The sequence below is a fragment of the Rhinatrema bivittatum genome, chromosome 6, assembly GCF_901001135.1.
Source record: "Rhinatrema bivittatum chromosome 6, aRhiBiv1.1, whole genome shotgun sequence".
NCBI classification, from domain to species: domain Eukaryota; kingdom Metazoa; phylum Chordata; class Amphibia; order Gymnophiona; family Rhinatrematidae; genus Rhinatrema; species Rhinatrema bivittatum.
In genome coordinates, this window is record NC_042620.1 from 128,380,763 (window position 1) to 128,394,927 (window position 14,165).

Below are 14,165 nucleotides of genomic sequence, written 5' to 3' on the forward strand. Positions count from 1 at the left end.
TTAAGCTGTGGCATAGATGACTCAGCCTAGAAGGCCCACACTGATAGCCAGTGGACCTGACCTTGCTGGGACAGGAGCAGGAGCTTCACCTGCACAAGCCCTGTTCCCTGTGGGTTGAGCATTTAGATTCCAGGGGCCAGCAGGGCTTAGGAGAATGTCCCTCAAGGAGCAGTCAGAGAGACTCTGGGTATAGATAGTGGTCAGAACTGGCAGCAAACAGAATAGCCAGGTTCAGTCCAAGGGTCAAGGCAGGCAGCGAGCAGAGAGAAGTCAGAATCCAAGCAGGAGTCAGAACTGGGAAGTCAAGCCAGGATAGACAGGGATGAGACACAGAGAGACAAGACAGGGCAGGAAAGACAAGACAAGATTACAAGCACCAAGGCAAAGCAGGGGCAGAGCATGACACAAACCAGGAGAAGCAAACAGCAGGAACACACACAGGATCTAGACGAGGCACAGGAACAGTGAAACGAAGCACAGAAGTAGCAACATGGATTGCAAGGCAGGAGGACCTGTTGCTGCGGAAATTAGCTAGAATCCAAGAGATCTTTAAATAGGCAGGGCCTAATGATGTCATCTAAAGGCACCACAGAGCTTTCCTGCCCTGGCCCCTTTAAGAACAGACGCGCATTGCTCATGTGCCTAAGGATGCCCCAAAAGAAGCAGCGTCTTAAATTCACAGCGTGCCTGTATGTTTGTTATAACCAAAAGAAGCAGGAGCATGGAGGCTTGCAGGAATTGCATCAGGGTGGGTCGGCAGCTCCCAGGGTGAGTGCGGCCAGTCAGGGGCCAGCCCATGGCTAGCCAAACATTACAATGGTACTTGGTGCCATTGGTACTTATGTTTTATGTTTGTTTTTCACAGCTCTTGCCCATAAAGCTGCCAGTCCCAGCTAGAAGCCCAGGGACCAGCAGCACACCACCCATTCTGCCCAGACCCAGGTCAGTGAGGAAGAGAAGGTGAAACAGCAGCTGGCACAGGCTGAGGACCCATTGGCAATGCTGCCCCTGGGTTCTGGCAGCCCACTCAATGTCTCCCTGACAGGCTTCATGGAGTATACAAGCCTTGAGTGGGAGGCTCCACATTCTGCTGAACCTCAAACCTGCACACAACAGAGTCATCCCGAACCATTATGCCCTCAGCAAGAGGAGCACACAAGCCCACTGATGCCAATTTTGGAGGCTCAAATCCCAGCATCGGCACCAACACCAGCACCAGCACCAGCACCATCAACATCCCTGCCACCAGAGGAGACAATGCATGAGCAGCAGGACCAGCTGCAAAGAAGCCATGGGGAACACCTCAGACAGATATGGGCAGAGCTAGTGCATCTCAGGAGTGTTAACAGGCAAAACCAAATCCTGCAACAGCAAACAGCAGTGAAAACCCAGAATGTCTTGACACTCACTGCAGCTATGAACAGCAAGACAAATGTGCTCATGCAAATTCTGCAAAGGATGCCTGAGTAGCCATCTGGTTCTTTCACAGCATCAGTTGAGTCCATACCGTGCAGCAGTCCCCAAGATGCCAGTTGCCCAAGGAGTAATCTCCCCAAATCCATGGCCCCCTCCAAGTGGCAGGCTATGACATGGCACAGGACCATGAAGATCTGTAAGACCTATACTCATCACAATTCGGATTGATGGGTGATGGGTATAGATCTGTAAGATCTATACCCATCACAATTCGGATTCAGGAAACGCAGAAACACAGAATCTCTCCTACTCTCACTAACGGATAAAATCCTGATGGGCCTCGACAAAGGTCAATCATACTTGCTAGCTCTCCTAGACATCTCGGCAGCGTTCAACACAGTTAACCACACAATCCTCATCAACTGTCTGATGGAAATAGGCATCTCAGGTTCTGCACTCCTCTGGTTAAAATCCTTTCTAAGCGACAGGTATTACAAAGTAAAAATAATCAACAAAGAGTCTCCCCCTGTAGCGGCCAAGCAAGGAGTTCCCCAGGGTTCCTCGCTCTCACCAACCCTATTCAACATATATCTTCTCCCCCTATGCCAACTACTCAATAACCTCAACCTCACCTATTTCATTTATGCAGACGACGTACAGATCCTAATCCCCATCAAGGATCCCATCTCCGACACCCTAAACTACTGGAATAGCTGCCTACACGCTATCAATCTTCTTCTCACAAGCCTCAGCCTTGTTCTCAATACATCCAAGACTGAACTGCTGGTCATCTCCCCCAATGATAATAACCCACTAGCCAACACTACTAATACACCATTAGTAAATCAAGTGAGAGACCTTGGAGCCATCCTAGACTCCAGAATGAACCTTAAAAAATTCATTAACAACACCACTAAAGAAGGCTTTTACAAGCTACAGGTCCTAAAACAGTTAAGACCTCTCCTTCACTTCCATGACTACCGCTCGGTCCTTCAAGCCATACTATTCTCAAAGATTGATTATTGTAATGCGCTTCTGCTTGGTCTCCCGGACTCTTCTACTAAACCTCTTCAGATGCTGCAAAACGCTGCAGCCAGGATCCTCACAAACTCTCGCCGTATGGACCACATCACACCGATTCTAAAAATACTTCACTGGCTACCCATCCGCTACAGAATTCTCTTCAAGACACTGACCATTATTCACAAAACCATATTTCAGCAATCCTCTCTCCAACTCACCATTCCCTAGGGATGTGAATCGTTTTCCATATCGTCTTAACGATAGAAATCGTGTGGCAGGGCAAGAAAATCGTCTTAGGCACGATTTTTTAGTTAAAAAATCGTTAAAAATCGTTTTTTCCGATTAGTGCGCACTAACTCGAGTTAGTGCGCACTAACTGGGAGTTAGTGCGCACTAACTGAAAATGATACAATTTGACACTTTTCAGGTCAGTTAAGGTCAGTTTAGGAATGAATATGTATTCCTATTGGCTGCCCTCTTATTTATTCATGTTACCAAGTTTCCTACTGACAGTATATGGGGGATGGGAAATGGAAACAGTTGGTAGCTTGACAAAACAAGTAATGTGATCAGTCAATGTGACTAGAACTTGTGCCCTAACCCTGATACCAGGGGTATTGTGATCTTCCTGCACACAGTGCCCTATCCCTATTAATACCAGGAGTGTTGTGATCTTCCTGCACACAGTGCCCTATCCCTAATACCAGGGGTGTTGTGATCTTCCTGCACACAGTGCCCTATTCCTGATACTGGGGGTGTTGTGATCTTCCTGCACACAGTGCCCTATTCCTGATACCGGGGGTGTTGTGATCTTCTTGCACACATCCCGATATCAGGGATAGGGCACTGCATGCAGGAAGATCACAACACTCCTGGTATTAATAGGGATAGGGCACTGCATGCAGGAAGATCACAACACTCCTGGTATTAATAGGGATAGGGCACTGCATGCAGGAAGATCACAACACCCCTGGTATCAGGGATAGGGCACTGTGTGCAGGAAGATCACAATACCCCGGAGGAGTGAGGGTCAGGCAGCTCCCCCCTGTCTGTGAAACCAGCCTCTCACTAGTAATGCAGGGAGGGAGCTGTCTCAGACTTCACCATCCTCCCCCCCCCCCCCCTTACCCACACACCATTCACTAGCTGGGACATGGGGGAAGTCAGGAGTGAGGGTCAGGCAGCTCCCCCCTGTCTGTGAAGCCAGCCTCTCACTAGTAATGCAGGGAGGGAGCTGTCTCAGACTTCACCATCCACCCCCCCCCCCCCTCACCCACACACCATTCACTAGCTGGGACATGGGGGAAGTCAGGAGTGAGGGACAGGCAGCTCCCCCCTGTCTGTGAAGCCAGCCTCTCACTAGTAATGCAGGGAGGGAGCTGTCTCAGACTTCACCATCCTCCCCCCCCCCCCCTCACCCACACACCATTCACTAGCTGGGACATGGGGGAAGTCAGGAGTGAGGGTCAGGCAGCTCCCCCCTGTCTGTGAAGCCAGCCTCTCACTAGTAATGCAGGGAGGGAGCTGTCTCAGACTTCACCATCCTCCCCCCCCCCCCTCACCCACACACCATTCACTAGCTGGGACATGGGGGAAGTCAGGAGTGAGGGTCAGGCAGCTCCCCCCTGTCTGTGAAGCCAGCCTCTCACTAGTAATGCAGGGAGGGAGCTGTCTCAGACTTCACCATCCTCCCCCCCCCCCCCTCACCCACACACCATTCACTAGCTGGGACATGGGGGAAGTCAGGAGTGAGGGTCAGGCAGCTCCCCCCTGTCTGCGAAGCCAGCCTCTCACTAGTAATGCAGGGAGGGAGCTGTCTCAGACTTCACCATCCTCCCCCCCCCCCTCACCCACACACCATTCACTAGCTGGGACATGGGGGAAGTCAGGAGTGAGGGTCAGGCAGCTCCCCCCTGTCTGTGAAGCCAGCCTCTCACTAGTAATGCAGGGAGGGAGCTGTCTCAGACTTCACCATCCTCCCCCCCCCCCCCTCACCCACACACCATTCACTAGCTGGGACATGGGGGAAGTCAGGAGTGAGGGTCAGGCAGCTCCCCCCTGTCTGTGAAGCCAGCCTCTCACTAGTAATGCAGGGAGGGAGCTGTCTCAGACTTCACCATCCTCCCCCCCCCCCCTCTCCCACACACCATTCACTAGCTGGGACATGGGGGAAGTCAGGAGTGAGGGTCAGGCAGCTCCCCCCTGTCTGTGAAGCCAGCCTCTCACTAGTAATGCAGGGAGGGAGCTGTCTCAGACTGGTATCAGGGTTAGGGCACTGTGTGCAGGAAGATCACAACACTCCTGGTATTAATAGGGATAGGGCACTGTAAGAGATGACTGTAGTAGATTGAATAAAGATCTGATGTTTCTGCTCTCCTCACACCAAACAAAAACAACACACAAGCAGAGAAGCCCTTCTTACAAAGCTGAGCTAGTGAGTTAAGTAGGAGGAAAAGTAAACATACTGGTGCCAGTGTGGCTACTTAAAAAATACACTTACCAACAATCAATTACATATATTTGAACTGTGTACAGTTCCAGCCAGGACCACCTTTCTAAAATGCACAGTGATTGGCAAATTCAACATGCACTAGCATTTCAGGTGCCTGCTAACAAAAATAATAAACAAACAAGTTCTAGTCACGTGAGTGCTGATCATTACATTACTTTTTTTGTCAAGCTTCCAACTGTTTCCATTTCACATCCCCCCAACCATATTGGTAACATCAATAGATAAGAGCACAGCCAGCCAATAGGAATACATACATACATATTCATTCCTAAGTGACCTTTACTGACCTGGGAAGTGTGAACACTTTGTTTCATTTTCTGTTGGTGCTCGTTAGTTTCCAGTTCCATTTCCCATCCCCCCAACCATCACCTCAGTGGTAACCTTGGTAATATCAATAGATAAGAGGGCAGCCAGCCAATAGGAACACATATTCATTCCTAACTGACCTTCAGTGACCTGGAAAGTGTTTATTTGTATCATTTTCAGTTAGTGCGCACTAACACGATTTAACGATTTTTAACGATAAATCGTTAGAATTTCTATTGTATCGTGTTCTATAACGATTTAAGACGATATAAACATTATCGGACGATAATTTTAATCGTTGAAAAACGATTCACATCCCTACCATTCCCTTCAAATCACACTCCTCAGCAAGACCAACCAGATCTGCATACAGAGACTGCCTCCAGGTTCCCCCCGAACAAATCCGCTATACATAACGCCATTGAAAAACAAGCTCTATCAACTGCTGGTCCGCATCACTGGAATTCTCTCCCGCCAGATCTCCGCCAAGAACATTGTCATATTACATTCAGAAAAAAATTAAAAACATGGCTGTTCGCCCAAGCATTCCCTTGAAGAAACCTTATGGTAACCCACATGGACCAACACTCCTCCGTTGCGTCCTCTTCCCGCCTCACTAAGGATCTGTTTTCTGCTAACCGCGCTCTTATATAACTTATCTAATCGACTCCTCTGTGTAAATTGTATATAATTTTACCATGTAAGCAACTGCTCTCTGCTTACATGCACGGGTCTCCAGTTAGAAATTGTTAATCTATCCCTTTTTTTCTAACAGCCCTGTTCTACATTCCCTGTTTTAATGTAACTTTTCGCTTTTACCCCCTAGTTTATTGTTTATGGTTTACCCCCTAGTTTATTGTAAACCGGTACAATAAAACTTGGTCTTGAGCATCGGTATATTAAAAGAATTTAAATAATAAATACATAATAAATAATAAATAAATAAATAAGACCTGGCCTCTAAAGGCAAAGAACATCACTTATAGGACAAGCCTGGCCTGGGCTCTGTACAGAGTTCCTGTGCCGGCTAGATTGAAGAAGCCTGCTGAGCCTGACCTCATCACAGAGTTCCTGTGCCGGCTAGATGGAAGAAGCCTGCTGGGCCCATCCTCACTACAGAGTTCCTGTGCCAGCTAGATGGAAGAAACCTGCTGGGCCTATCCTCACTACAGAGTTCCTGGCCAAGCATGCTGAAGGGATGGTCTGCTGTCAGCCATTGCAGTCCAGCAGCCTATCTTTAAAGCCCGCCTCGATGCTCTGCCCATATTCCATCCTCCTTGCTGCAGCCCACAGTCATGGTCTAGCTCCTGCCTCTTTTCATCATGTTTCATCTCCTGCTCTAGATCCTGGTGTGTCCTCTCATATCAGCTCCTGCTGCTGCTGCCTCCATTCTGCTGGGTCTTCACCTGGTCTTACTGCCTCCATGCTGCTGGGTCTTCACCTGGTCCTGCTGCCTCCATGCTGCTGGGTCTTCACTGGCTCCTCCTGCGTCCATGCTAAACTTAGCTGCCTTGGTCCTTACGCTGACCCCTTGAGTGCACTCTTTCAACATGGACTGTCTGGGGCTTTTGGGTTAACAGCACATATTAGTGCTGCTTTTACCTATAACATTAGAGCTTTACTTTAGCTATTGGCGTGCCACTTCCGCTTTCTATGTTCTTATTTGTAATCATGATTGTGCCAAAAGGATAAGATATTAAGCCTGTATATGCAATGATGCCTTTTCAAACAATAAATGTACAGGTCTACTCAGAATGTGTTGTTCAAATGCTATCTTGTCCTTGCCCATTGTGATTACCTAACACACTGACTTTATTTCAAACAGTGCACTATATGTCTTCACTAATAAAATGATCACTGGTTTGAAAAAGAGACTTCCTGGTTGGCTCCTTTCATTTTGTATTAACAGTTTACTAGGTACACAGTTTGGCCTCCATATATTTATAACCTTGCAAGCTAGAATGACCTTGCACAGACCAACCTGCCACTTATCTAGCAGGCAAGATCATATGGCATAGCCCATTGAAATGAACACTCAGTGTATGCTGCAAAGGAATACAGCAAGAGCTAAAGAGGAACTCATTACTAGGAACCTTCACTATTGCCTGTTGTTGCCATCTTCACACTGCATAATCATAGTTAACTCCTGCTTACATGGGCCTGTATGCAATATGGCCAGTAAGTAGGTGCCACACACAGTATTTTGTGTAGATGTAGAGATTGTGTGATGTTTAGGGGAAGTTTGAGTCATCATGACACAAGACTTGATCTTCGGACCCCTTACTTGTGTCATAACTGAAAGGCTATCTGTAACCAACCCTTTGTCACTTTCACAGTAAGCCTAATACTATGTGTACTTGCTGACTGTTGGAATAGAGTGTGAGCTGCTGTGTGATAACTAGGGAGGAGAAGTGAGGGAGTAGTGTCTTGTCCACAATGTGCAGAGGCAAACAGCACAGGGCCTAGAGGGTTGTTGCTGCTTGGGACAAGGCACACTTCCACACAGTGGCTGACACCCCTGTACTGGGATGGCATGGCGATCTGTATAATACGTTTACCATAAGGATAACCTTACAGGTAGCATCCAGATCCCAAAGGCAGTCCCCTACAGGAATAGCAGACTGTCTGTGGAAGTATGCCAGGTCCCAAGCAGCAGCAGCAGCAGGTTCTTATGGCCTGGATTGGCCACTGTTGGAAACAGGATGCTGGGCTTGATGGACCCTTGGTCTGACCCAGTATGGCATTTTCTTATGTTCTTATGTACATTAAACAGCAGATATGGGTGCACCACCTCTATGTATGGACAGGAAAGCTATTGACCTACACATGGCAGATAGAAGATACCCTACCCTGCTAGCATATACAGAGGACATAGTGAGTGTGAAATGATGCCTACTGGGGTGGCAGCCTCTATGTGAAGTGTGTATATGATCATAGAAACATAGAAACAAAGAAATGATGGCAGAAGAAGACCAAACGGCCCATCCAGTCTGCCCAGCAAGCTTCACACATTTTTTCTCTCATACTTATCTGTCTGGAAAGAGACCAACACTGAAAGGCCATCAGCCATCATGGCAACCACATGAGCCCTCTGTGAGCAGCACGCCTATGCATTCAGCATTGTATTCCATTGACTGATCAACTGAGAGGAGGCAAAGCAGACCAGAAACAGCAAAAAGGGACTGTCAAACAGGACTTCTGTCAGGCCTCAGGTTCCTGCCAAGCAAACCATTTCCCCCCCCCCCCACCCCCTCCACCTCTCTCTCACACACACACACACACACACACACACACACACACCCCTGCACTGGTTATCTGACTACATGCTGTAACAAAACCATCATGATTCAAGCTATTCATCTGAATGGGGCTACATCGATGCCATTAGCTGTTCCTAGCCACTCCATGCTCCATCCATCACAGCATGTGCACATTCAGTGGACAGTTCTTAATTCCCACTACCTCCGTCCCTAACTTCACAAGTCTCTGTGCCTGCCTAAGGTCTGGGTAGCTTGCATACCCCAAAATAACTTAAGTATTAGGCCCACTGCAAGTACTAGGTGGAAAAGCATATGTATGGGAGGAGGGAGATGGTGTACATGCCAGGCAATTGTCAACTAATACATACACGTAAGATTGCGTTTTTGACGTGTGACGCCGCTACCTTGCACACCTCTGACCCTCTCTCAATGGTAGGTATGAACTGTGATTTTACTAGGGCAAATTTTAAAGTACAAGGTGTGAGGCTATTCCTACTGCAGCCCATATGCTCAACTGTCAGAGGCAGCCATTATCAAAAGTGCAAGCACTCGATCACTGCTGTATAAAAGCAATGTGTGCAAAAGAAATGTACACACACTGCCTACTGTGGAGTATGGATTGCTGTGGCAAGGGAGGGACCTCCCAGTGCCACAGTACCTACAGACACAGAGACTGAAAGAGACTAACACAACACGCCAGTCACTGATTTACACACTCACACACTACCTGCAGCACTTCCTGCACCTACACCTGGGCAATACGTATCTTCCTACAATTTTTGTCATCAAACAACATTGATGTCTGTGCCTCCTTGTCCCTCACTGTTAATGATGTAGTCAGAATCCTTCATCGCCACATACTTTCTATACCTGACCACTAAATACACATCTGTCAGAGGCATAAATGATACCTACTTTGTCATAAGTAGTGATATGGGCCCATGAAGGGCTTTGGTAACACTAAATGCGTGTCTGGAAAGAGACCAACACTGAAAGGCCATCAGCCATCATGGCAACCACATGAGCCCTCTGTGAGCAGCACGCCTATGCATTCAGCATTGTGTTCCATTGACTATTGAGGCAGCTTGGAGGCTCATTAACTGTTCAGCTGACAACAGTTTCTCTAGCAATAATGCTATACACAGAGCAGATCTTTCACTGTGTCAGAGCTCGCCGCAAACTGTAAAAATGACAGCACAACATGAGGCACTGCCTACAAGTTAGCTGCTCTTCCTCATTTGCCACAAGTCATGACAGGCATGTGGATCAACAAGGGCCTGGAAGCATGAAAGCACGGAAACATGTGAAGTGACATTAGAAAGGGAACTATCTACAAGCTATTTTGTGCTGGAGTGCTCAGCATATGTCCTTTAAGGGTACTCACAGATGACTGCTTGCCTGTAAGAGATTCTAGCTATAGATAAAAGGTAAATACTCTGCTATTTTCTGGGAACATACATACGTCCCTACAGCTGCACCACATGACTGTCAGTGAGGCATAATGGCCAAGCCCCTTGTTCCACCCTGACATCTCCATATCTGAGTAAGCCTACCTGGGACGGGTGAGATGAAACCAGGAGATTGCAACACACCTTACCGTTGCCTTCTATAATGTCGACCTTTGTTCAGGAGAGATGTGGGTGCTTTAAGAGTGATTAGAAACCATAGTGTGACAGTGACATGTCAGAGGTCATTGAAAAATGCAATCATGCCTTCACAGAGTGGGACATGCATCCTAGTATAGGGTCTCTGAGAAGAAAATGGAACCTACATGACATGATGACTGCCTAGGCCCTCATCTTCTGCACATTATAATTTCTAAATAGCACAGCTAGGTGTAGTACGCTGCATCTGTGTTGAGCTCCAGGTAACTACTAAGGAGAATGCTAGCTTGGAAGGAGCTGTGCCAATTGTGGGAATGGCACCAGGTACCACAGGTACTATACCCGAGGCTGTAAGGCAAGGCATGGTAGAACACCACTCTGATGTCTGCAGTAAAATCTGCACACATGAATACTGTTAGAGAAAGAGCGTTATCCATTGCCAGACCCAACCTATGGAAATCTCTACCATCACAATTGAGAATGGAAACCAATATCAAAGTCTTTAAGAAAGGAGTCAAAACTTGGCTTTTTAACAAAGCATTTAATAACAACGGTTGACTTTGATGCTGTTTGCTACTTTTATTTATATTTTAGTTTTTATGATTTTATGATTTTATCTCTCAATGTATAGTTATTCTTTTATTTTTATTTTATTTAGATATTTTAAGCAAAATGGATAATATCTAGTATTTAAATGTTTAATTTTAAATGCAATTTCAATTATCGATGCTTAATCTGAGATGTAAACCGACGTGATATGTTTTTACATGAATATTGGTATATAAAAACAAATAATAATAAAAATATTGTTGCCAACTGCCTCCCATTGTCAGGACTGTTAAATGCTGTCCTGGTTTGGAACCCATTACATGCTGGGATTTCATATGATTTCCCTATAGGTTTGGCAAACAAAACCTTGACTATCAATACCTGCATGCATGGGAGCAAGACCATGACTGGATCAACATGTCTTGTGCATCTGTGTCCAGCTGGAAAACATACTCAGCAGTGGCTGGGAAACTGGTGAGGCTGTGGTGTTAGCTGTGTCTTGGCACACCCATGTGATTGTAAGCCTACCCAGTACAGGTGTATCACTTTACATGCACATGTTTCTCAACTACACAGTGAGGCAGTAAAATGGGAAATCTGTGGGTGAAAGCTTAAACTGTCTACCTGTACCTTTAGGCTGTGCCATGAAGCTTCCAAGCTATTTGAGAATTACAACTTTTCTAAAGTTGTAGCTCTCCATGCTCGAGGAGTAGTTGGGGTGGCATCTCACTTATGGCGCAATCTCATCCACATGTGAGCGCTAGGACGGGGTCCATTGGGGAAGGGTGGCAAGCCATATGGCGCTAGGTAACCCACAAACTCTCATGCCACACATGCCCCTTTTAGTGTCACTATCAGGCAGAACTCATTATGGCAGCCACATGTATTTGAATTTATCTTTACTTTCACAACAGTTTTCCAAGTACAGTGTACTGCTGCATTGTCAAGTGTTATCTGAGTAGGCATATGTGCTTTTGGTTACATAGTGACCTACAGAAAGAAGCAGTGAGAGAAAGAAAGATGATAGTGAGGAGAGCAGCAGCTAACAGTCTAGTGGGATCCCTTCTCTGGAAGGAGATGTGGTAGGTGAGGCCTATCAGGCAAAGTAGCATTCTATAAGGTTTTGGCAAAGCTGGCTGCCACTCAGTGTGGCTCATGCAGGGACACATGAGGGATCCAGGAGGAGATCCGGGTGTATCTCCATTCATAGTCCATGGTGTAGAGTGAGATTATGGAAGACACAGCCGTGCAGTACTATATCTGCTACGTTGGGTGAGGTATACATTAAAACTCCACCCATCTTGTCCAAACAGCGAATGAAACTTTTGAGAACTCCGAAGGTGCATTTGATGAAACAGCGGGTAGCACATAAGGCCTTGTTGTTCCTCATCTCTGCCAGCATGTTAGGAATGGCAACAGGGTAAGAAGCCAGGTCCTGCAACCATACCCAGAATCTCCTATGCCAAGGACACATTTAAGCCATCAGTCATAGCATTGTCACTTGCATATCTGGTTGCCAAAGCACAGCATCCTATAGGACTGTATAAGGTAGCTTTTACAGTTCCCTGAGCCTTTAAAGCCTAATTTTTGTAGCCTAACAGCATATCAGATTGTTGTGGTCCAGTATATGTGTGGGCTAGCAGTACCCAAAAGTAGCTCAGCTGTGAATTGAATCTGGTTATTGCAGCAATTGCATGCCAGACTCTCGCAACCAATCTAAGGCTACTGGTGAGTAGCTGACTGCCAATCTTGAAGTGATACATAAGAATTGCCACACCTGTGTGATTGGGAATGTCCATGCTGGCTCGGAGGTATGTCCTACATAGAAACCCATTTGTGAGGCCCTACATCAGGAATATGCCAGGCCACCAACATGCACAGGACACTGTTTCTGGTTGAGGTGTGTGAGGCTCAAGACAAACTGTGGGCGACAATGTGGATGACCTCTCACTAACCAGCCGCACGTGATTGTGCTATGCCAGCAGTGTGGACACTTTAAGCATGTGATAAACCTGTGAGCTTTAACTAGCTCCCAATAGGATAGGATAGGAACAGAGCCATTTTGAAAATGAACACATTGAAAGTGTATAGTGCCAGCTCACACCCCAAGCTTTAGAGCTGGTGCATTGTTTGCCATGACAAGATTTTCAGGAATCTGTAGCATGAGCTGAAAAAACCTTGCCCTGGGCCAATGGGCTGCAGATGTAACTGTGCAAGCCACTTGTCATGGCAGTGATGCTTTTCCTCTCCCACCACCATTACCATGCCATTTGCCACTAACACATAGCTAGAGATGGAAAATAGAAAGAAGCATCTCTCTTACCTACAAGTCAACCATAACCGTGCAGGACATTCTCAAAATTTTCAAAGAGACCCAATTACTTAAGTATAGAAGAATCGTGCGTGCCTCCTGGGAACCTGGTGTCAAGGACCACTTGTACATTGATGGAGTAGAAGAGCTTTCTAATGTGGTACATCTCCTCCCTCTGACGGGGTGAAATGATGGCCACGTGAGTGCAGTTGATAGCTCCCAGAATATTTGGAAATATTGTGAAGACATAAAAGCCTCTCTTCAAGTCCATCATGTTCTGCCTGTCCCAAGGAAATGCTATGGAGCGATTAATGCAGTCAGAGACTGCTGTTATGACCTGGTTCAAACAGCGTGATAAAGAGGTTTAGGACATTCCCCCCACAACCCTTATTGCATTCTGGAAGGAGCTACTTGCCATGAAATGTAGAATGGCCAACAGTTTGGTGAGGCCTGGCACAGTGTGGGACCTTTTGGAGACTGGATCCAGATGCCCTCGGATTTCTTCATATAATTCCAGGACAGCCCGAGAGCTGAGGCAATACCTGAAAACCACATAATCTTCTGCCATGCCCAGCATGGATGTTCATGGGAGGGGGGGGGGGGGAAGATATGCTCCCTGTATCTCCTGTGCCATGGGCACCTGCGTGCTGGTCGCTGGCCTGGGCTGCCACCATCCGGGGCCTGTGGCTCTGCGTGCGGTGCAGGTACTTCCTTAGGAGGGCTGGGAACTGGCCTTGCCTATTCTTGAGGTTGTTGTTGCTCTAGTTGTAGTTGTCTGCCACGAGCCTGCAGACACATTCAGTATGCCGCAACAATTACACTGGCCTGAAACACGGCTTTTGGAGGGTAGACCAGGTAAAAACAGGTGTTTTTGTTGGGCCAGGAAAGCTTGGTAGGTATGTCTGTTACATTTCCTCTTTTTATCGCTCGTGATAAATGCTGCGATGATAATGCAAAGATAAAAAGGTTTTCCACCATACTGCAAAAAAAAAGGTATAATAATTTCCGGCATTAAATCCTGCAATAGTGTGCATTACTCTATCGCATGCCGCACTAGCAGATTCTCATTTCCATTTACTCCACCCAAACTCTTCCCACTCAAATCCTAATTTTGAATTTGCATACACATTTTGCGATGCGGTAATTTTTGCACGTGTAATGGCATTATTGTGCACGTTATGGCG